The 25,810-nt window shown below is 38.2% G+C and overlaps 1 protein-coding gene and 1 pseudogene across 8 annotated transcripts in view; one reads left to right on the top strand and one right to left on the bottom strand.

Annotated features, from left to right (window-relative positions):
• ARHGEF9 (Cdc42 guanine nucleotide exchange factor 9) overlaps positions 1 to 25,810 on the bottom strand; it is a 290,995-nt gene that overhangs the window by 52,806 nt on the left and 212,379 nt on the right. The gene's annotated exons all lie outside the window — the stretch shown is intronic.
• Positions 4,801 to 12,074, top strand: LOC105888310 (annotated as a pseudogene).

The raw sequence follows: 25,810 nt of genomic DNA, 5'->3' as shown, positions 1-25,810 counted from the left end.
TTGTTGTTTGGCGGGTCCGGGCTGGGGATTCGAACCTGCCACCTTAGGTGTACGTGGCTGGCGCCTTAGCCGGTTGAGCTATAGGCGCCGAGCCTAAACTTTCATTCTTTGCACATGATATGATTGTACATCTGGAAAACACCAGAGATTTGACTACAAAACTCTTAGAAGTGATCGAGGAATACAGCAACGTCTCAGGTTATAAAACCAACACTCATAAATTGGTAGCCTTTATATACCAATAACAGTCAAACTGAAAAAATAGTCAAGGACTCTATTCCATTCACAGTAGTGCTAAAGAAGATGAAATATTTGAGAGTTTACCTAACAAAGGATGTGAAAGATCTCTATAAAGAAAACTATGAAACTCTAAGAAAAGAAATAACTGAAGATGTTAACAAATGGAAAAACATATCATGCTCATGGCTAGGAAGAATCAACATTGTTAAAATGTGCATACTACCCAAAGCAGTATATAATTTTAATGCAATACCTATTAAAGCTCCACTGTCATACTTTAAAAATCTTGAAAAAAATAAAATGTCATTTTATATGGAATCAGGAAAAAAACTCCAAATAGCCAAGACATTACTCAAAAATAAAAACAAAGCAGGAGGAATCACACTACCTGACCTCAGACTGTACTATAAATCGATAGTGATCAAATCTGCATGCTACCAGCACAAAAACAGAGAGGTAGATGTATGGAAAAGAATAGAGAACCATGAGATGAACCCAGCTACTTACCATTATTTGATCTTTGACAAGCCAATTAAAAACATTCAGTGGGGAAAAGACTCCCAATTTAACACATGGTGCTGGCTGAACTGGTTGGTGACCTGTAGAAGACTGAAACTGGACCCACACCTTTCATCATTAACTAAGATAGACTCTCACTGGATTAAAGATTTAAACTTTAGACATGAAACTATAAAAATACTAGAAGAAAGTATAGGGAAAACTCTAAATGTATTAGCAAGAAAAGAACAAGTGATCCCATCTCAGGGTGGGCAAGGGACTTGAAAAGAAACTTCTCCAAACAAGACTGGCACATGGCCTACAGACATGAAAAAATGCTCATCATTCTGAATCATGAGAGAAATGCAATCAAAACTACTTTGAGATATCATCTAACTCCAGTAAGGTTAGCCCACATCATAATATTTCAAAGCCAGAGATGTTGGCGTGAATGCAAAGAAATGGGAACACTTCTACACTGCTGGTGGGAATGCAAACTAATACGTTCCTTTTGGAAAGCTTTTTGGAGAACACTTAGGTCATCTAAAAATACACCTACCATTCGATCCTACAATTCCTCTACTAAGTATATATTCAGAAGACCAAAAGTTACATTATAACAAGGATATTTGTACCAGAATGTTTATTGCAGTTCAATTCATAATAGCTAAGTCATGGAAGAATCTCAATTCATAATAGCTAAGTCATGGAAGAATACCTATCGACCCAAGAATGGATTAAAAAATTGTGATATATGTATCCCATGTAATATTATGCAACCTTAAAGAAAGATGGAGACTTTACCTCTTTCATGTTTATGTGGATAGAGCTGTAACATATGTTTCTTAGCAAAATATCTCAAAAATGGAAGGAAAAGTATCCAATGTACTCAACCCTACTATTAAACCAATTTATAGCTTTCATATGAAAGCTATGACCCAATTATAGACCATGAATATGGGGAAAGGAGAAAAGGAGGGGAGCGGGAATGAGAGGATGGGTAGAGGGAGGGTAATTGTTTGGACCCCACCTTTGGTGCATCTTACAAGAGTACATGTGAAATTTACTAAATGTAGAATATAAATGTCTTAACACATAACTAAGAAAAATACTGTGAAGGCTATTTTAACCAGTTTGATGAAAATATTTCAAATTGTATATAAAACCAGCACATTGTACCCCATGATTTCATTAATGTACACAGCTATTTTATTAAAAAAATTGGCCTAGGTTAATTTTTTTATGAGTAGGACCCCTTGGCAATTGAAGCAACATCAAAATTATATTACTAGCATTTGTTAAAACTAAACTATTTCTGCACAACCATGAGCACTGTAAAAAAAGCAAAGAGATAGCCTGCAGAATGGGAAAAGATATTTGTATGTTATGCTTCTGACAACCAACATCTTTTCATTGGAACAGTTAGACTATTTAAATCCAAATTTATTATTGATATGTGAGATACTGTTCCAATGATCAACTTCATTGTTACCTAGTTGCTTTGCATTCATCATTGTATTATTGTGTCAGGGCCCGGGACTAGCCAGATCTTGGGCCTTGCTTAGGTAGGTTCTGGACACAGACTGCTAAGCTACCTTGCTCACGAACACTTTCTCTTAGGTGCCCAAGGGCTTTCTACCTTAGCTGGAGAGAAAGAGAGTGTGTGTGTCTTAGAGAGAGTAAAGCAGTCTTATCAGCATAGATAGATCTCAGTCTTTGGCAGAACTTGGTAATCTTCAGCAGAGAGACACTATCCTGGCATTCTGAAGGCAGGAGAGAAGAAAGAGTAAGCGAGTCCATGATAGAAAGTGCATGCTCCCCAACTTCCTTCTTCTACAGCCTAATGTATGGCTGATCTCGTGCCTCTCAACACCACAGGTGTAGAGACTGCCAATTCACCAATGCTCTCATCTCATGAGCTCTCTCATGCTTGTTAGAACTAAATCCCTCTCCATGCCCTTCTCACCAAGGTATTCCATCATTGAGCTACACAGGTATTTCTTATAACTGTCATTCCTCCTAGCCATAGGCTATATGGGCTACTACATTATTGTTTTATAAGTCCTATTAGTTTTATACTTTTAAGTGTTTTTATACTGGTGAGTATAAACTTTTCATACCGATGTTTAAAAGCCTTTTAAGCATTTCTTGCGGGGCTGATCTAGTGGTGATAAAATTCCCTCAGCATTTGCTTATCTGGCAAAGACTTAATTTCTCTTTCATTTATGAAACATAGTTTTATTGGATGGAAAATTCTTGCCTGACAAATTACCTTGCTTAATAAGGCTAAAGAGAAAATGTAGGGGCAAGATGGCTGACTAGAGAGAGCTTTTGTCAGAAGGTCCCATCTAGAAGGAGAAAAACTAGACTGAAGTAAACTCAGAGTAATTGAAATTGTGTGTGGGCAAAGGTTAGATCACAAGGAGAAGAAATTAAGACATTCAATAACCCCATTGAGACAAAAAGTGAGGATGAAGATAAGAAAGAGGAATGGAGAGAGCAGAGACAGTTATGGAATGGACCAGACTTGGAGGTACCTGGAGCCTTATAGAAAGGTAAGAGGGACCTCCTTCCCCTACCCCTGGGCTTTCCATGGGCAGTGAACCACAAGATCTCTCACCCATAGGAGAGTACCACAAGGGACCAAAGAGCCATCTATCCTACAGCTAGACTTATCCTCTTCTGGGTCGCCCTCCTATCTGACTGAATAGTGGACAATTTTGGCTCGAGTAGGTTTGTAGCTACGGACCATTCTACTTTGTCTTTGGTTATAAGATAGAGCGCTACCTACTAAGGTCTGCTTCCCTCTGCACAAGATATCTGGAATTCTAGCATAGCTCAGAAAGTCTGGAAGGGCCACCCATACCCAGGCACCAGAAAGGCAAAGGAACTTTGGACCTTACCCAGGCCCCATAGCAACCACAGAAGTAAGGGTTAGAGTTTACTTTCTCTCTCACCAGCAACCAGAAGGATCTATAGCTGGCTGTAAAAGGAAAGGAAGATAGGCCCTGTCTCCCACCACACCAGAAGGAAACTCAGAGGGTCCTCTGCACTGTGTGGCCCAGTGAACTGGGAGTGTCCCACACACTACTGCAGGAGGAAACTGTGTCTCAACTACACTAACATTGGTAAGGCAGGGTCTTGGTGGACTCTGCCTCCTGCTGGGAGGATCTTTCTCTATCCTGTAGAGTGGCTCAAACTGGCTTCTGTGCACTCCTCCTGGAGGTTCTGCCACCAGCTCTGCTCCTAGCAGCTTGGACAGAGGAGAGTTTAGCCTTGGGAGACCATACTCTGGGAAATCATGGGACGCATATGGCAAGCTACAGAGTCCCTACCTCCATCCACAAGCAAAATCTGCAATTTTTTTAATATGTTGTGGGTAGGACTGACACTGCATTTGGAACATTATCTCCTGCTATCTGGGAGCCACTCCCAGCCTAGGAACATGTCCTGGAGGTCTTACACCAGCTCTAAGCCAGCCAGCTTATAGAAAACAAGGCTGGTCTTCAGGGACTCTCACAAGGTGTAGCCCTGAAAGGGTGCTTTGGGAGGCTGTATGTGGGGAAGGCCATATGTGGGAAAGGCCACAGGTATAAGTAGAAGCTCATTTAAACAATCAGTAGTGAAGGGGAGCAGTGAGCTCCATATCCTGGGGCTTCTGAATCTGATTTCACCCCACACTTAAAACCCTGAAGAGCAGATCAGGATAACAAACACTGCTGCATCATATTATATAGACAGTCCCTGGAAAGGGCACAGTGAGCTCCATGTCCTGGGCCCTTGGAACTTACACCATCCAGCTTGTTTTAGTATCCAAATAGTACAAAATTCTTGCCGAGTAGGCAAACTGTGTAAAAAGCAGCTGCTTTGCTCTGGCAGGTCCTGGAAGGGTTGGGGCAAGCTACACATCCTGGAGCTGCCCCTGCCTCCGAACTTAACATCGTCCCTCAGATGAGGCATTAAGTCCATCCTAAAATTGAGAGCCAAGGGAGATGCAGTAGATCTGTGACACAGAGCAGCTTGGAGGCAGTGAATAACAGCTCTTCAAGTCTGTGATAAAAAATGATCTCCAATAAAACTAAATTGAAAAAAATGGGAAAGAAGCAGAATAGAAAGATTAAAAGGTTGAAGAGGCAAAGCCTGAAGAATTTGTAGTAGAAAATGTAAGGGATCGACAAGCAGTAAATGGGAAGGTGGAGTATTTCCTATATTGGGAATGATTTATAGATGCTGACAATACCTGGGAACCTGAAGAAAATTTAGATTGTCCAGAGTTAACTAAAGAGTTAACTAAAGCATTTATTAATTTTCAAAATGCTGGTAAAGGAAAAGATGGTACAAAAAGAAAATCTTTATCTGACAGTGAATCTGATGATAGAAAAATCAAAGAAGAAAGTGATGCTGCTGGCTCGGCACCTATAGCTCAACCGGCTAAGGCGCCAGCCACATACACCTAAGGTGGCAGGTTCGAATCCCCAGCCCAGACCCGCCAAACAACAATGATGGCTGCAACCAAAAAATAGCCAGGCGTTGTGGCGGGCGCCTGTAGTCCCAGCTACTTGGGAGGCGGAGGCAGGAGACTCGCTTGAGCCCAGGAGTTGGAGGTTGCTGTGAGCTGTAATGCCACGGCACTCTGCCCAGGGAGACAGCTTGAGGCTCTGTCTCAAAAAAAAAAAAAAAAGAAAGAAAGAAAAGAAAGTGATGCTGCTGACAAACCAAGAGGCTTTGCGAAAGGTCCTGATCCTGAAAGATTAATTGGTGCCACAGACAGCAGTGGAAAATTAATGTTTTTCATTAAATGGAAAGATTCAGATAAGACAGATTTGGTGCCAGCAAAAGAGGCAAATATGAAATGTGCTCAAATTGTTATTACTTTTTATGAAGAGAGACTATCTTGACATTCTTGCTCGAAAGATATATATAGCAATATAAATATAAATGTAAATGTAAATATAAATGTGTGTGTGTTTACATATGTGTGTGTGTACATGTATGTATATAAAAAATCTGGGTCTTGGTTTATGATTGGTAAGTGTGAAGAAATAACTACATTCTAATAAATCAAGTTTGATATATTCATTTTGAAGTAGTACTCAGAGAATTATGGGAGAGGGGAAACTGAATCAATAACATTGGTTATTTTTAACAAATAAATAAAAGCTTTCTCTAATTGCTTCTTTTATAAGAAAAGAACATTTGATACCATGGCATATTATTTCCTCTGCATTATAGAACAGCTTTTCTAAACACTAAGGGAAATTTCCATAGCCATTATTCAATCAGCACTTGCGTTTAACTCTATGACTAAGGTCTACTCGGGTTTCCTTTTAAAAAAATTTTTTTTATATATGTGGATACTTAACATGCATGTGTAAATGATTCTCTTTGTTTTTAAACATTCACCAAAACAAAAATTACAGGTACCTGCAATACCATCATTCTGAGCAATGTAAGAAAGAAATTTTTCCTGAAGCCATAATGTTTCAAATGAAATAGTTGATTCTTAACGAGACAATTTAAATGTATAATTTAAAGGCAGCCATGTCAGAATCTATATCTATATGTATAGTCATATAAATGTAAAATTGTGTTTACAAAATTTCTAAAAGGAAAAGCTTTATGATTATTAATAACCTCCCTACCCAGAGGAAAAAAATAGTCAAGTCTTGGTGTGCTCTAATGAGGTAAACAAATAAGACTTAGTTAAATGAACATTAAAGATTCCTCTAGTAAGCTATACATAAGCTTGGCTTATAGAAACATAATCAGGGGGCAGCACCGGTAGCTCAGTGGGTAAGGAACCATCCACCTACACTGAGGCTGGTGGTTCAAACCCAGACTGGGCCAGCTAAAACAACAAAGACAAATGCAACAACAACAACAACAAGAAATTAGCTGGGCATTGTGGTGGGCACTGTAGTCCCAGCTATTTAGGAGGCTGAGGCAAGAGAATCATTTAAGCCCAAGAGTTTGAGGTCGCTGTGAGCTGTGACACCATGACACTCTACGCAGAGCAACAGCTTCAGACTCTGTCAGAAAGAAAGAAAGAAAGAAAGAAAGAAAGAAAGAAAGAAAGAAAGAAAGAAAGAAAGAAATGACAAGACAAGAAAAAAAGAAACCTAATCAGATGGTTAAGTGATGTTGGCAATTTCAGACCTGCTGACATAAATGGATGAACACACTTTGTAATCTAAACCAGTTACCTGCATGTTTTTTTTTTCCATTATCCCAACTTATTCCTTATGTATAGACTCAAATTTCTCAGTATTTAGATTACTGGTTGAGCAGAAGCCATAAAAAAAAAAATCTTTCTAACAATCTGAATGTTATCCAAATGTACATTGTTTACTTTATTATAAATAATGGTGAACAGTGTTAATAAATATGTTTATATTCCTTTAAAAATAAATAAAATTGGGAGCCAAATAGCCCCAATACCTGCTGAGCAGCTAAAGGAACAAGGGGATGTGTGTAAAGTTTTGTGGATCAGGGAAGCCAGTTCTGTCACCAGTTGAACTAACTTGATACCTCAAATTCCCCAGAGCCAGTTAAGCAGCACTATTGCTGGCAAAGAGTTGCAAAAATTGGTTGGCACATGTTCCAACTTCCAGGCCTCAACTGCCTCCTGGGAGCTGCCTAAGGTATCACAAATAGAGTATCTCCTAACAAAAAAAATTAAGGACATCTTAACATTATAGATTAAAAACTGAGAGAAGTGTATAAATATATTGAAAATACACATGCAAAGGAATCAGCATAGGAATCTTGGCAACATGAAAAATCAGAGTAGATAAACTACCCCAAGATATTACAAGGGAGATACAGCTGAAAACACCATTCATAGGGAAATTGTCAAAATAAGAGAAATAAAATTCAGAATATGGGTGGAAAATAAGATGAATGGAATTGAAGAGAACATGAAAAGAGAAATCCAAAAGCAACTCTAAAAACTGTTTCAAGAAATCAATGAAATTAAAGATAATAACACCAGAGTGGTACCTGTGGCTCAAAAGGGTAGGGCACCGGTCCCATGTGCAGGCGGTGGTGGGTTCAAACCCAGCTCCAGCCAAAAATGAAAAAAAAAAAAAAAGATAATAACACCAAAGATATGGACATCATTAGGAAGGATATAGCAGAACTTAAATTAAAGAATAGAAATAGGCATTCAAGCAATTTCCAAACATAGTAGAGAATCTCAGCAATAGTGTAAATCATGGAGAATAGAGAGTCTCAGAAATCAAAGACAAGACTTTTAAACTTGGTAATTTAAAGAGGCAAAATAGAAGAGAGAAAAAGCACAGTAATCTCATAGAAAGATATAGGAATACATAAAAAAGACAGAACGACAAATCATAAGGATACCTGAAGGAGAAATCTACTTTAAAACATCATAGAGAAGAATTTCACAACCATTGTAAGAGACTCAGAAATAAAAATACTATATAGTTACAGAACTCTAGGACCACTCAATTCAAACAAAACATCTAGAGACATTATAATTGACTTGGCTAAAGTCAACATGAAATAAAAAATTCTTCAGGCAGCCAGGCATAAGCAACTTCTTACCAGAAAGGAAAATACATCAGGAGACAGAGGACTTTTCAGAGGAAATGTTACAAGTCAGAAGCAAGCAGTCATCTGTCTTTAACCTTATTAATAAAAGTAACATTCAGTCCACAATTCTGTATCCTGTGAAAGTAAGTTTCATATTTAATAAAGAAATCAAATCTTTTACTGACAAGCAAACATTGGGGAAATTAACACAATCCCAGATCTGTAGGAAGTATCAGACCCATTCTATACACTGACAATCACATTGAATGCCTAGCAAAGTAAAGACACCCAGAAATTAAAGGAGAAAGCCTTCTTTCCACAATGGTCCAAGTGACAAAGCTAAGCCACTAACTTCCACAAATTAAGATAAGGAGAACTCTACCACATTTATCAATTCTCTCAATAAATGGGAATGGCTTGAATTCCCCACTGAAGAGGTGCAGGCTGCCTAAATGGAAAAAAAAAGGTACAAAACAAGTATATATTGTATGCAGAAAACTCATCTAACTTCCAAGGACAAAATAATAACAGGGGTGAAGATTTGGAAAACATTTCAGGCAAATGAAAATTAAAACAATAAGCAGGAATTTCCATCTTATTTGCAAATACCTTGAGCTTCAAACCAACAAAATTAAAGGAAGATGGACACTATACATGAATCAAGGGATCAATAAAACAAGAACACATTTTAATCCTAAATACCTGCGTACCTAACTTAAATGCCCCCAGGTATATAAAGCAATGCCTAACTGATTTGAACAATATAATATCCTGGAATACAATAGTTCCTGGGGATTTCAACACCCCACTGACAGAAATGAACAGATCCTCCAAGCAGAAACTAAACAAAGAAGCAATGGACTTACAAACAACTTTATAATAAATAGGCTTAACAGATATATACAGAATATATATGACCCCAATAATACTAAATATACATTCTTCTCATGAGCAAATGGATCATTCTACAAAATTGATCATATATCTTAGGGTACAAATCAAATCTCAACAAATATAAAAAATATAAATTATATGTTTTTTTTTTTCTTTTTGAATCATCACAGAATAAAAGTAGAATTCAAATCCAACTAAAACCTTCATCCCCACAAAAAGCCAAGGAAACTAAACAACCTTGTGCTGAATGACAATTGGGTCAAAGAGGAGATAAAGAAAGAAATCATTCGATTTTTGGAACAAAATGACAATGAAGCAGTAAGCTACTAAAATCTGTGGAATACTGCAAAGGTAATCCTAAGAGGTAAATTTATCTCATTAAATGCCCACATCCAAAACACAGAGTGCAAATCAACCACCTAAGGAATATCTGAAGGAACTGGAAAAGGGAGAGCGATACAATCCCAAATCTAACAAAAGCAAAGAAATAAATCAAAATGAGATCAATATTAAATGGAATTGAGCAAAAAAAGTCCATTTGGAAGGTTAGCAAAATAAAAGGTTGCTTCTTTGAAAAGATTAGTAAAATCAACTAACCATTAGCCAGATTAACTAGAAACAGAAAAGTAAGGTCAGTAATAACTTCATTCAAAGCAGAAAAGGGAAAACCTCAATAGATACCACAGAGATTCCAAAGACCGCCAATGATTACTACAGAAAACTTGATGTCCAGAAATTTTAAAACATGGAGGAAATGGACCAATACATGTAATCATACCACCTCCCTAAACTCAACCAGAAAGAATTAGAACTTTTGACCAGACCAATATGAATTATCAAAATTTCAACAATAATGAAAAGCTTCTAACAAAGAAAAGCCCTGGACCAGACAGTTTTACACCCAATTCCACCAACCTCAACAAAGACCTTGTACCTAAATTGCAGAACCTATTCCAAAACATTGAGAAAGAAAGAACTATCCCAAACTCCTTCCATAAAGCAAGTATCACTCTTATGCCAAAACCAGAAAAGGACTCCCTCTAGAAAAAGAAAACTATAGACCAATATCATTAATGAACATCAACACAAAAACATTCAACAAAATCTTAGAACAGAATACAGCTACACATTAAAAAAAATTGGTATATCACAATCAGGTACACTTTATCCCAGGGAAGCAAGGATGGTTAAACATATGTAAATCTATAAATGTAATTCAACACATAAATAGAAGCAAAAACAAAGACCATGTGATCCTTTCAATAAATGCAGAAAAAGCATTTAACAAAATTCAGCATCCTTTTCTGATAAGAACACTTAAGAAAACAAGCATAGATGAGACACTGCTTAAACTTATATTTCTTAAACTTAAACTATGACAAACCCACAGCCAATATCATACTGAATGAAGTAATATTGATAGCATTTCCACCTAGAACTGGAACTTAACCTGGATGTCCACTATCCCCATTACTATTCAACATTTTGCTAGAACTTCTACACAATGTAATCTGGCAAGAGGATATCCAGGACATTCAGATGGGGACAGAAGAGGTCAAACTCTTGCTCTTTGCCAATGACTTGATCTTGTACATAGAAAAACCCAGGGACTCAACCACAAGTCTCCTTAACATGATCAATAAATAAAGTAATGTCTTGAGATATAAAATCATTGTCCACAAATCAGTAGTCCTCATACATGTCATTAACAGTCAAGCTGAGAATCAAATCAAGGTCACAATACCCTTCACAGTAGCTTCAAAGTAAATGATATACCTGGGAACATACAGAACAAAAGATGTGAAGGATCTCTACAGACATAAATTTGAAACCCTGAGAAAAGAAATAGCAGAAGTTAATAAATGGAAGAACATACTATAATCATGGCTGAGACAAATGAACATCATTAAAATGTCCATACTACACAAAACTATCTATAGATTCAATGCAATCCCCATTAAAGCACCATGTTATACTTGGAAGAAACTGAAAAAAATAGTACTTTGCTTCATATGGAACCAGAAAAAAAATCCAAATAGCCAATAGAATCATAGAAATAAAGACAAATCTGGAGATATCATATTGCCAGATTTCAGGCTATACTATAAGTCTATAGTTATTAAAATGGCATGATAATGGCACAAAAGTAGAGACACAGATCTATGGAATAGAATAGAGAACCTAGAGATAAAACCAGCAACGTATCATCATCTGATTTTCATTTTGTAAACAAACAAAAGTATACCCTGCGGAAAAGAATCCCTATTTAATAAATGGTGCTGGGAGAACCGGTTAGCCAATTGGAAAAAGCTGACACTGGACAGGTACCTCCTTCTCACCACTTATAGAAATTAACTCACACTAGATAAGATTTAAATTTAAGACATGAAATAATAAAAATTCTAGAAGAAAGCGTGGGGAAAACTATTGACAAAATTGGCCTAGGAAAAGATTTTATGGTAACCCCATTGGCAATCACAGCAAGAACAACAATAAATAAATAAGATCTGATCAAGCTCAAAAACTTCTGCACAGCTAAGGGCAGAACAAGTAAAACAAACAGATAAGCTTCAGAATGTGAGAAGACATTTGCATGCTACAAATGTAATAAAGATCTAATAACAAGAATCTACAGAGAACTCAAACTAATCAACAAGAAAAGAACAAATAACCCTATTTATATGAGACAAGATATATAAACAGAATCTTCTGCCAAGAAGATAGATGGTCAACTGTGGGGTAAAACCCCACAGCTGTGTGCTCCTTCACAAACTATGTGCTCCCTTTAAGCTCCAGAGGCAGGTGGACAGACTTCTGTGGAAGGCAACTCTGTCGATGATCCGGTATCCCTGGTCAGCATGGAACAGGGCCTGGGGATTAGGGCATAAAAACCCCAATATGCTGTGATTATAGGCATGAAGGTTTGAGATTTCAACTGCATTTTGTAAATCTATCAATGTCTTTCATTTCCAAAGGTTCTGTTTGGTTTTCAAAAAATACATTTCTTTAGGAAAATTTTCACTCGTGTCCTAAATTAGTTTTTGATTTCTTTTTGTTGGTTTTCAACATTCTCTTGGATTTCATTGACCTTCCTTATAAGTCATGTCTGAATACTTTATATGTTATTTCAGCAATTAACTTCTGGTTGGGATTAACTGCTAGAAAGTTAGTGCCATCTTTTAGGGGGTTTGAAAGAAGTCTGGTTTTTTTATACTGCCAGAGTTCTTGCTCTGGTTCTATCTCATTTGGAAAAGATGCTCCTCTTTACTTTTGACTTCACTTTTATTTGGGTGGAATGTTATTATTTTATTTGTTCTTCTTATGTTTTCCCCTTGGGATGTGCCAGAAATGTTGTTATTTTGGTTCATTTAGTTTTAATTTGAGGTACTTTCAGGGTGCCAAGGATCTGTATGTATTCCTTAGTTATCAATAGTATTTGTGCACTAAAACACAACTAGGCTAAAGTTCAACTACTACATGCCAGTAGATAGCACTTATGTGTGAGAGTTGGCTACAGCAAGAGCTTGTGGGTATGTGCTTGATCTCAGTCTGTAGAATGCCTGATGTCAGGTGTTTCCTACTCAGGCCTGGGGATCAAATCTGGATCACTAAGCTCACCCTCCTACACCCCAGTGATCCCGTACACCCAGTACCATCCCTGATGAGAATGAAGGGGGAAATTTATGTTGAATTTTACTGAGGTCTGTCAGGGGTGGAGGGAGAACGGAAGGGGAATCTCCAGTTTCTCTCTATTACACTACTTATTTTCATTTCAGATAGCCATTTTTCTCCAGACCATAATGTAGCTGATGGCTTTAGGAAGACGTGACCGTCAGATCTCTATCCAAACAGGCTCCACTCATAAAGCTAGAAAAAGGCTGCTGTTCTGCTTGCCTATACTCTGCTGTATGTTGTGGCTTTTTAATGGAAAATGCATTGGGCCCACCTTCAATACAACCCTGGTTGTAGTGGGCATGGATTGTAGGATGTGGGGGGAGAGCAACTCCCAAATGTCCTGGTTTGATCATGCCCTGGGTTACCTGCACCAGTGCCTCCAATTAACCCCACAACCTCCCATTGGCTACTTCCATAGCTATATCAGCAATATTGGGCAGGAGAGAAGGGAGAGATCCAGCTTCCCAGATTAGGTAGGCAGATATGCTATTTCCCTCTCTACTACACAACAGATCTGGGACTCATGACTTTCAATTCAGATAGAGTCACTTTTTCTTGCACTTTGTAATATAGTTGAGGGAATCACAAAATCATGACCCACAGACCTCTGCCCAGATGGCATCAGGGCAAAACTATTACCAGCTTAAAATAGCCTACTTTTGGTTTGCCAGAGGAAGCTTTCTACAGGAAGCTATAGTTTTTTAAAGGAAAAGGTATAAGCCCAACTCTCCACAGAAGCCTGGGTATGGTAGGCACACTGTCAGAGGGAACAGGTACTCCCAAATGACTTGGTTTGATTGTCCCCTGGCACACCACCACCAGCCCTACTTGTGAACATCTGTGTCTGCACTGGTAGCAGTAAGGGGAGGGGAAAATTCTGAATGAAGGAAAATTGGTACTCTTGTCTCCTTTGTCCTCAGGAGCTCTTTGACATGCTATACTTTCTTGCCACTTAGAAGTGGCCTGCCCTGAATGTACAAGCTCCAGGAATCTCACAGTTCTTCCAAGACCCACTGGTCCCCTGAGGCTATTGCAGTCTGAGTGTGAGCTGTAGAATGTTAGCTCTGGATCCATCAATGCAAAGAGTCAAGGACTAAGTTACACTGGTCAAGGCAAATGCAAAATCATTGCCTCCCCATGAAGAGAGGGAGCTGCACCTTCCATGCAAAACCCAGGCACAGTGAGCCAAGTATTAGGGAGAGAATACTCCCCCTAGAAGCCTGAGATTGGCCATCTAGTGGTACAATCTCCAGTGGCACAATCATGCCAAACCCTCATATAAATGGATGTGGCTATGCCCACAGAGCGATTGGTTGGGGGTAGGGAATCCAGCATCTCTATGGCTATTCCTGGGATCCAGTGTTGCTTTTGCTCCAGGGTGGGAACACCTTCTGGCCTGACAGACTCCACTCTGCACCTATGTACTAGGAGGGCTGCTGACAACTTCAGATCATAAGCCACAGGCTCTCAGGTAGAGGAGAGTATGTGCTCCACTTTCCTTTGTTCTATAAATCACTGTGGCTTATGGCAGTTTCCTGTCCCCTTGGGTCAGTCCCCATAGGTCATAACCTCTAGAATTTTGCAACTATCCTGTACCCCACTGGACCTTGGTAGTTGTCACAGTCCAAGTGAGGGCTAGAGAATATTTGTTTAGATTCCAGAGACAAGAGAAATGATGGATAGAGGCACAGGATGGGTGTACAAGCAGTATGGTTTCCACTTCCTTCACTTGAGTATGAGGTGGGGGGAGGCAACTCTATGAGGGCTGGTAGAACATTGCTTTATTCATAAGTTGTCAGTTTTCTGATGTCACCAGTACTTGGACTTGGGAAAGGAAAGGAACTGTCTGAGAGTTATAAAGCTAGCACTCTGATGTAGGTATGAAGGGGAGGAAAGATAAACTTTCCTACCTAAACATTCTGTGGGATTACAAATTCCTTGCAGTCGATCTTTGCCAAAATCTTGTACCTTATTTCCATGAGATCTCCAGTAGGTTCTGACTTTCTCTCTCAGTATTCTACTCGGGCTATGCATTTTCACCTGAATTTTTTCCTCCTTTCTGGGATGATATGGAAATTGATGTCTCTTGTTAGCCAACTTGCCTTCCCCCATACATTCTGAATTATTATCTATCATTTCAGAATTTTCTTTTTGGTTAGGATGTATTTCTAGAGAGCTGGAATATTTGTGGGGTATTTGTTATATTCTTTTTTCATACTACTAGAGTTCTTAGGCTAATTCCTTCTCCTGTGGAGAAGATGTCACTTCTTATTTTTCGACTTACTTTTGTTCAGATGGGACATTTTACCCCCACTTAAGGATATGACTCTAAACTGTTTGATATCCTTGTGGTGCTCTTAGGGGCCAATATTCTGAATGAATTCTTTGGTTATAAATAGCCTTATTGTTCTAGTTTTTTAAATGCTAGGTGTTTGTAAATTGTAGTGTTGTGAATCAAGCATGAGAGTAGGTTCCTTCTGCCATGATGAGGAGATGAAGGTCTCTAGAAGCTTTACACTTTCCTCAGCATTGTGTATTTGACAGCATGGATTATACTGGACTCCAGTTCACCCTCCAGGCTGGCAAGTGGTGCCTGTGGATAAGAATCAACTGAAGGCTATACAATAAAGTTAGCAAATTTATTAAGAAAACCCCGGTAGCAATCCCAGCAACAACAAAAGTAAATGAATAGGACTTGATTAGTTTGAAAAGTATCTACACAGTCAGAGAAAATAGACAACAAATATAATGGGACAAAATATTCCAAGCTATAAATTTGATGAAATATTATTAAAAGTCTACAAAAACTCAAGAAAATCAGCATGAAGAAATCAAGCAACACCATAGAAAGTGGGCAAAATATATAAACAGAAGCTTTTTGAAGGAAGATAGACAAATGGTTAAGAACTACGAAAAAAATGTTCAACATCACTAATCATCAGGAAAATAGAAATGGATACCACAATGAGAGATAACCTTGTTAGAATGGTTTTCATTAAAATGTTCAAAAGTAAAAGATGCTGGGGTGTATGCAGAGAGAAAGAAACGCTTTTACACTATTGGTGGGACTGCACATTAGTAAAACCTCTATGGAAAATGGTATGTATATTCCTCATAGAATAAAAGCAGACCAACCATTTGATCTAGCCTATTATGGGGTATTTACCCAAATGAAAAGAATTCTTTCCATCAAAAAGACACCTGTACTTGAATATTGATTGCAGTACACTTCACAATTGCAAAGATGTGGAATCAGCCCAAATGCCCATCAATACAGGAGCAAACTTTAAAAATGTAGTATTATGTATACCATGGAATACTACTTAGCCACGAAGAAGGACAAGTTAATGATTTTATAACAATTGGGATAGAAGTGGAAACCATTATCTTATGTTAAGTATCTAAAGAATGGAAAAACAGAAGGTAGGGGCAAGATGGCAGACTAGAGACATCTCCTTACCAGCCACTAGCAGTGAGACTGGGGAGAGAGGACTCCAGTGACCTCTTGCCTAGAAACATCACTCTGGAGGCACAAAGAAGCAGTAGGAAGTCCAGGAGCCAACTAGGAGGTCAGGAGCTGAGTAAGACCAGCATAGAAGGCAAGTGCCTGGGTATAGGCAACTTACTGCCATTATGTGAGAGCACCTAGGAGGAATAGTCCACAGGTTTCTAGTGCACAGATGGCTATGGCCCACCTGCTAAGCTCAGGCAGCCAACCTTGAGGTGAGTTGAATGGCTCTGGAACCCCTGGGAAAGCCATTTTGTGGTCAGGGAGCACTGACTAGAGGTCAGGACATGCCTCCTAAGAAATCTGGTGAGAGCTTCAGGATCCTAATCCCACAGGGACTGAATGCTAGTAAAATGACTAAAACTTGATTGAGGGCAAATAAATCAGAGAGACAGGACCAGTTCTCCTAGGCAACTAGACAGCAGCTTTGGGCACCCTATATTATATGGCAAAACCAGTGTGTTCTGCATCTCCTTACACTACAGAGCCACCTGGTGTCCAGGCTATTTATCTGTCTATATCTATATCTATCTATCTATCTACATACACACATACACATATGTATACACACATTTTTTTCTTTTTTTTCCCTTCCAATTATTTTCCTTAGTAATTTTTGATGTTTTTTATTTTGTCTTGTTTAGATGTATTTTTGCCTTTTTTAATTTTTACTTTTCTTCAATAGCAAAGGCTCTTCCATTTCTGCTATGGTTTTTCTTTTTCTTTTATTCTTTATTTATGCCATTTTTTCTCTCTTTTTGTAGAGATAGTTCTACATTTCTCGTATTTCCCATATACATTTCTCATACAACTAATATATTTTAAAAATATTTTTCTTCATTTTATATAATTTTATTTTTAATTTTTTTGATCTATTGTTATTATTTTTCTTCTATTCTCTGGCCTGCTTTAGTCTATTTCATTCTGTATTCCATTTATGGGATAGACTTTCACTCTGAGGCCTGGGCTGAGAGTCACAGCATTGGTCTGTCTCAAGGACATCATGAGCTCATGGTCTAGGGTGTCCTTCTAGCATAGAACTTTGGAAAGATGGCATGGGTAGGTCCCCACTGCAATATAGTATTGATGCTTTTCTGTATTTGTAATGATGGGGTCTTGCTTTTGCCCAGGCTGATAAGGATCTCCCAACATTGAGGGACTCACCCATCATGGCCCCCCTAGAGGGCTGGAATTGTAAGTGTGGGTCAATGTACTCTGCTGAATACTACTGTTATCTCCTCTTCCTTTCACTCTGTCTGTCCTTCTTTGCTCTTTTTTTCTTAATTTTTTTCTTTTCACACCCCACTTTTCTTTCTATATTTTTTTCTTTCATTTCTCCTTTCTCACTCTTTACCTTTCACTTCCTTTTGGCCATATACCAAAGGGACACTTCAACACATAAGCACAGAGACAAGGTAATTTAAAGAGAAGGAAGTAGTGAGAGGACGAAGTATAGGAAGGAAATAACAAGAAGAAAATACAAATAAGGGAGAACCAACAGAAAAGTTCTAGCATCATGAAAAACCAGAATAGAGAAACCCCTCCCCAAGGGATCATGAGATAGCTACCACTGAGACTACTACTTAAAAGAAAATAATATATATATTTTACTTAAAATAATTCTTAACAAGAAATAATATAAATGACAGAAAGGGAACATAAAATATGGATTTCAAAAACAATGAAGGGAAATGAAGAGAAAATGGAAACTAATCAAAGGAAATAAAAAAAAACAGAACCAAATAATGGAAGAAAGATATGAAAAATAAAGAAAGGCTACAGTGGAGCTTAAAGAATTGGAGGAGTCAATTAGGAAAACTAAGGATGTAATAGTAATTATCAATAACAAATTAGACCATAGAGAGGAAAGAATCTCATAAGGGATAAAGTTCTTGAGCTAACCCAGACAGTTAAAAAGGCAGAACAGAGGGTAAACAGAACATTCACTCAGAGAATTATGAGAATTCTCAATGTTCAAATATATGAATTATAGGTATACCTAAAGTTTAAGAAGAATGTCCCAAATAAATGAAAGCTCCACTAGAGAATATCATAAATGAATATCTCCCAAGTATCACCAAAGATTCTGACATACCCCTTTTAGAGGTATATCAAACCCCATGTTGTCTAACACAAACAGTGCACCTCCAAGACATATAATAATGAACCTGTCCAAAGTCAAGAAAAAAGAGCAAATTCTGCAAGTAGCCAGGAATAAGCACCAATTGACTTACAGGGGAAGATCCATTAGGGTAAATGTAGATATTTCAGTTGAAACTTTCCAAGCCAGATGAGGATGGTCATCTAACTTTAACATTCTTAAACAGAACAATTTTTAGCCCAGAATACTGTACCCTGCTAAACTAAGATTCAAAACCAATGGAGAAAACAAATCATTTGAAACCATTGAAACCAAACGTTTGATATACAAACATTAAAAAAATTCACCACACCAAGATCAGCTCTGTAGGAAATAATTAGACTTATTTAACACACTGATCCTCATAAGGGACCATGACCCAGAAAGTAAAGGAGAACAGTTACTTTCTACAATGGCACAAAAAATAAAAGTAATCAAAGGACTTTGACAATATAAGATGAATAGAACTCGACCATATTTATCAATTATCTCAATAAATGTAAATGACTTGAGTTACCCACTGAATAGGCGCAGGCTGGCTGATTGGATTAAAAAAAAAAAAAAAAAAAAACAAGCCATCTATACCTCCAGGAAACACACTTATTCTTGAAGGAAAAAACAAGACTCAGGGTGAAGGACTGAAAAAAATATTTTAGAAAAAAACTCAGAAGAAAGAAGTGGTCATAATCTTATTTTGAGAAACAAGTGGATTTAAAGCAACTATAAGTTAAGAAAGGCAAAGATAGTCACTTCATACTGATGGAGGGAACAATAAAATAACAGGACATTTCAATTCTAATTCTAATACTTATGTACCCAACTAAAATACTCCCAGATTTATGAAACAGACCTCATTTTGACTGAGTAATATGATACCTGTAACACCATAATAGCTGGGAACTTTATTACCCCTCTGATACAACTGGATAAATCCACTAAACAGAAACTAACCATAGATATAAAAGACTTAAGTGAGACACATGAACAAGTGGACTTAATAAACATATACAGTACACACCATCCCAATGCTAAGGAACATATGTTCTTAAATTAGATCATATCCTAGGATACAAATCAAACCTCAATAAAATTAAAAGAACTGAAATTATACCTTGTATCTTTTCAGACCACAAGACAATAAAGTTGGAACTGAACTCCAATAAAAATTTTCATCCCCATAAAAAAGTATGGAAACTAAACAACCTTATGCTGAATGATGTTTGGCTCAAGGATGAAATAAAAGAGCAGGGAGCAGTGGCTCACACCTGTTTCCCAGCAGTTGGGAGGATAAGGTGGGTAGACTGCCTGAGCTTATACAGGTTTGAGACCACCCTGAGCCAGAGTGAGACCCTGTCTCTAAAAATAGCCAGGCCTTGTGGTACGCACCTATAGTCCCAGCTACTTTGGAGGATGAGGCAAGAGAATTGCTTAAGCCCAGGAGTTTGATGTTGCTGTAAACTATGAAACCATGGCACTCTACTGAGGGTGATAAAGTGAGACTCTGTCTCAAAAAAAAAAAAAAAAAAAAAAGAAAAGAAAAGAAAGAAGGAAAGGAAGAAATTATTAAATTCCTAGAATGTAACAATGAAGCTACAAGCTACCAAAACCTGTGGGATACTGCAAAAGCATTTTTAAGAGGAAAATTTATTGCAATAGATGCCTACCTGAAAAAAACAGATAGCACATCAACAATCCAAAGAATCATTTTAAGGAAAAAGGAAGAACAATCCAATCTCAAACCTAGCAGAAGAAAATAAATAACCAATATTAATTCAGAAATAAATGAATTTGAAAAAAAAAGAATCATTCAGAAAATTAATTAAACAAAAAATGGGTTCATTGGGAAGATAAATAAAATCAATATACCTTTGGCAAGATTAACTAGAAACAGAGAAGTAAAATATCCAATAATGTCAATTGGAAATGAATAAGTAAAAATAACAACAGATATCACAGAGATACAGGGGATTATCTCAGACTACTACAAGAAATTCTATGTCCAGAAATTTAACAATGTGCAGGAAATTGTCCAAAACCCGAATTACACCATGTTGCTGGACTTAACCAGGAAGAAATAGATCTCCTGAACAGACCAATATTAAGCACTGAGATGAAGAAACAATAAAAAAGCTTCCTACATGAAAAAGCACTAGACCAGATGGCTTCAGACCAGAATTCTACAAACCCTTCAAAGGAAAGCTTGCACCTATACTGAAGAACCTATTCCAAAATGTTGAGAATAAAGTAACCTTACCTTCCACCTTCTATTAAGCAAACATCACCCTGATACAAAAAACAAACAAACAAACAAACAAACAAAAAACAGGAAAACACCACACTAAAAAGGAGAGCTACAAACCAATTTCAGTAATGAATATAGACACAAAAATACTCAATAAAATCTTAGCCAATAGATTACAGCTACAAGTTAAAAAAAGTATACATAATGATCAAGTAGGCTTGATCCCAGGGATGCAAGGCTGATTTAACATATGCAAATACATAAATGTAGTTCATGATATCAATAGAAGAAAAATCAAGAATCATATGATCCTCTCAATAGATGCAGAACGAGCATTTGATAAATTCAGCATCATTTTCTAACAAGATGACTTTGGATAATGTCATTAACAACCAAATTGATAAGCAAATCAATGACATAATTCCCTTAACAGTAGCTTCAAAGAAAATGAAATGTCTAGGAATATGCCTAACAGTAAAGGTGAAGGACTTCTACAGAGAGAATTATGGAGCCCTAAGAAAAGAAATAGCAAAAGACATTAACAAATGGAAGAACATACCATACTCTGGGCTGCAAAGAATCAACATTGTTAAAATGTCTATAGTACCCAAAGCAATCTACAGATTTAAGGCAATCTCAATTAAAATGCCAACATAATAGTTTGAAGATTTGGAAAAAATTTTTCTTCATTTCATATGGACAAGAACAAAACCTGTACAGGGAAGGTAATGCATAATAATAAAACAAAGCTAAAAGCATCAGGTTATATTACAAGTCCACAGTGATCAAAACAGCATGGCAGGCTCGGCACCTGTGGCTCAAGCGGCTAAGGTGCCAGCCACATACACCTAAGGTGGCAGGTTCGAATCCCCAGCCCGGGCCCACCAAACAACAATGATGGCTGCAACCAAAAAAAAAAAAAAAAATGGCCAGGCATTGTGGTGGGTGCCTGTAGTCCCAGCTACTTGGGAGGCTGAGGCAGGAGAATCGCTTGAGCCCAGGAGTTGGAGGTCGCTGTGAGCTGTGATGCCATGACACTCTACCCAGGGGGATAGCTTGAGGCTCTGTCTCAAAAAAAAAAAAAAAAAAACAGCATGGCATTGGCACAAAAATAAAGACATAGATATTTGGAACAGAATACAAAACTAAGAGAGGAAACCGGTCTCTTATAGCCATCTGATTTTTTATAAACCAAACAAAAGTATACACTGGGGACAGAATCCCTATTCAAAACATGGTGCTGGGAGAACTGGATAACCACAAGTAAAACACTGAAATTGGACCCACACCTTTCACCACTTACACAACTTGACTCAAGATGGATATAAGATTTAAATCTAAAACATGAAATGATAAAAATCAAGAAGAAAGTAGGAGAGAAACTCTTAATATTGCCAGTCTAGGGAAAGATTCTATAAAGAAGACATCAGAGGAATCACAACAACAACAAAAGAAGTAAACAAATTAGACTTAATTAAACTGAAAAGCTTTTGTACAGCTAAGGACACAACAATTAAAGTAAATAGACAACCTTCATAATGAGAAAAGATATTTCCATGTTACAAATCTGACAAAGGCTTGATAACTAGATTCTACGGAGAATTCAAATTAATCAACCAAAAAGAGTGAACAATCCCATCTCTCACTGGGCAAGAGACATGAGAACCTTCTCTGAGGAAGGCAAATGAATGGTTTACAAACATGAAAAAAATGTTCATCATCTCTAGAGAAATTCAAATCAAACCCACCCTGAGATAGCACCTAAACTCAGTGAGAATAGCCCATATCACAAATTCCCAAAGTTGCACATGCTGGTGCAGATGTGGAAAGAAGGGAACACTTTTACACTGTTGGTGGGAGTCCAAACTAATACAGGCTTTTTGGAAAGAAGTATGGAGAATCATCAAAGAAGTCAAATTAGACTTCCAATTGATCCCTCCAATTTGAACTCTCAATCCTATTACTAGGCATTGACCCAGAAGGAAAAAAAAAAAACATTTTATTATAAAGACATTTGCACTGGAGTGTTTGCCACAGCTCAATTTACAGTTGCCAAGATATGGAAACAACCTAAATGCTCACCAATGCAGGAATGTATTATCAAAATGAGGTATATGTTTAACATGGAATACTATTTAGCTATAAAAAGGTAGAGACCGTACATTTTTTGTATTAACCTGAATGGAGTTGAAATACATTATTCTTAATAAAATATCACAAGAATGGATAAACAAGTATGCAATGTACTAAATGCTAATATGAAGGAAGTAGATGATCTCATACACACCCACATAACAGAAAAACTCAATTCAATTCAAGTTTGAGGGGAGAGAGAATGAAGGAGTAGGGAAGGAAGAAGGATGGAGGGGAGTTGATGTGCTCTCACTCCTTGAGCATAAAGTAAGGGTGTATGGCACATGTCTTGGGTGCGGGACACAACTATAAGAGGAACTTTACCTAACAAATGTAAACATTTTTACCGAGTTGTTTATACCCCCCACATTAACCTGAAATAAAAAGAAAAAACAAAAATAAAAGAATGGAAAAGGAAACAACACATGTATTCCCTGTTTAACTCGAACTAACTAATGAGCACAAATGTGCATAGAGGGAAGTAAAACTTGATGGAGATCAAACAGGGGAGGGGGGAGGAGGGGATGTGTGAACATTTACCTAAGGGATACAATGAACAGTATCTAGGGGAGGGGGATGCTTATAACCAAGACTTGAGCATTATAAAAATGATCCATGTAAACAAAAATATTTGTGCTCCTGTAATACTTTGAAATAAACACACACACACACACACACACACACACACACACACACAATACCTCAAGTAAAACTATTTAAAGTCTTAAGACCAAAAAAAAAATATATGATGGGATATCCAATTTGATCTTCTTACCAATAGATGATACTTGTAGGAGTGAGCCACTTGTGGTGGTGTTTGTGAGATTTATGCATGGCCTTAATGAATCAGAAATACTTGGATGTCCCAGACTATGGGCAGGACCTTGGAACTCACTGGGGATTCCATCCTGGGGAGTTCACCTCTACTATCATCACCATGGTGGAGAAGAAACCAGGTTGGGTGGGGCTGAGCAAGTCTGCTTCCAGGCTCCTAAAGGCAGGTGCAAGTGCTAAGTCCAATAGGGGATTGGGGCAGGCAGTTCCCAGGCCACTGGGTCAAGCTTTCTGGGAGGGGTGGAGATACCTTTATCACCAAAGAACTTGCAAGGAGGGAGAGGGGTGGAATGGAATCCACAGCCCAGCACACAGTGGTGGCACCTGCTGAGTTCCCACTCCTCTGACCTGGCATATCTTCCTCTTTCCAGCATCTGCCAGCCAGCAGCAGGCCAACTAGTTAAGCTAATCTCTAGTAGTCTGTATTTTGTTTGGAAAGGCATCCTGGGCCAGAAGCCTTCCTGCCAGGGACAGAATACATGGCTTTCAGGCCAAACACTTCCTAGGCCCCTCCTGTGCCCCCTCTAGACTTAAAGTTGAAAGGGGCTTCCATGCTTACATGCTACAGCAGAAACCTATCATACTCTCAGTTCTGACTGTGCGAGGTTCTACCCCAGCTGAGACCAGATCACAGATTTCATACCCATTGCCCCTGAATGATGTGACTGAGTCCTGGGGGAACAGGACCAGGACAATGAACCTATCCTCAGGCCTCCTGAATTTACATGCTATAGTAGAGAGCTGTGGACTGGTCCCAGGCTGTCCACAGGATAGTCAAGCAGGTCAATGTCAATGACAGTGCACTGTGGACCTTCGCCTTGGAAGTATATTTCCCTCTCCACGAGAGCAGTCAAGTGGGCAGTTCTGGGGGAGGCCTGCAGAGGGAGGCATGAAGTGTGTGGTTCAAACAAATAACATTCAGTCCTGTAGTCGCCTGCAGCTGCAGCAGAATTTGTCTTTGGGGACACATGTGAATACCCACGTATCTCACTCCCTGGCCCAGTAATCCTCAAAGGCAACTGCAGGACAGGGCTCAGGACCTTGGGGAATAGACTCCCAGAATAGTTCTGCACTGTAGTTGTCTGATTCCAGTGCTTGGAAGCCTGTGTAACTCCATTTAAGTTTGAGTAGTGTCATTGCATTGATCTTCAGGCAGTTCCCTGTACAAATCTAGAAGCCTATGAGTGTGGAGGAACTCTTGTGTAGCTAGAATTGTAAAGATCCACGACTGGAATGAAGAATCCTGAGAGTCTTTCACTTACCCCTTCCCTGGGTCTAGGGGCCATTCAAGGCTCTCAGCTACTCCCACTAGGCAGCACTGATTCCTCTTCCTTTGCCCTCAGTGTGTCAGGCTGACTCTTTGTTACATTCCAGGGTTCTTTCCCAGATGATGGGTATTTAATCCATGGTATACATATACCACAATTTGTTAATCCATTCATGGGTCAATGGGCCCTTGGGCTGCTTCCATGTCTTGTCAATGATGAATTGGGCTGCAATAAATATTCTGCTGCAAAAGTCTTTGTTGTAAAATAAATTTTGAGCATCTGGGTATATACCAGGGAGAGGAATGACATGATCAAATACTAGGTCTACTTTTAGTTCCTTGAGCATTCTCCAAACTTCTTTCCAAAAAGATTGTATTTGCATTCCCACCAGCAGTATAGAAGTGGTCCCTTCTCTCCATATCCACACCAACATCTGTAGTTTTGGGATTTTGTGGTGTGGGCTAATCTTACTGGAGTTAGATGATCTCTCAAAGTGGTTTTGATTTGCATTTCTCTGATAATTAAGGGTGATGAGCATTTTCTCATCTGTTTGTAGACCATGTGCCTGTCTTCATCAGAGAAGTTTATGTTCAAGTCTCGTGCCCACATAGAAATGGGGTTATTTGTTCTTTTCTTATTGATTTGAGTTTTCTGTGGATTCTAGTCATCAGACCTTTGTCAGAAGCATAACCTGCTAAGATCTTCTCCCATTCTGAAGGTAATCACTTTGCTTTACTAATTGTGCTCTTGGCTGCACAGAAGTTTTTTAGTTGGATCAGATCCCAGTAATGTATTTTTGATATTACTTCAATTGCCCAGGGGGT

The sequence above is a fragment of the Otolemur garnettii genome, unplaced genomic scaffold (genome assembly GCF_000181295.1).
Source record: "Otolemur garnettii isolate 467f Iridium unplaced genomic scaffold, OtoGar3 scaffold00272, whole genome shotgun sequence".
In the NCBI taxonomy this organism is placed as follows: domain Eukaryota; kingdom Metazoa; phylum Chordata; class Mammalia; order Primates; family Galagidae; genus Otolemur; species Otolemur garnettii.
Note: the sequence above shows the minus strand (reverse complement) of the source record. Positions and strands in the feature narration are given on the sequence as shown.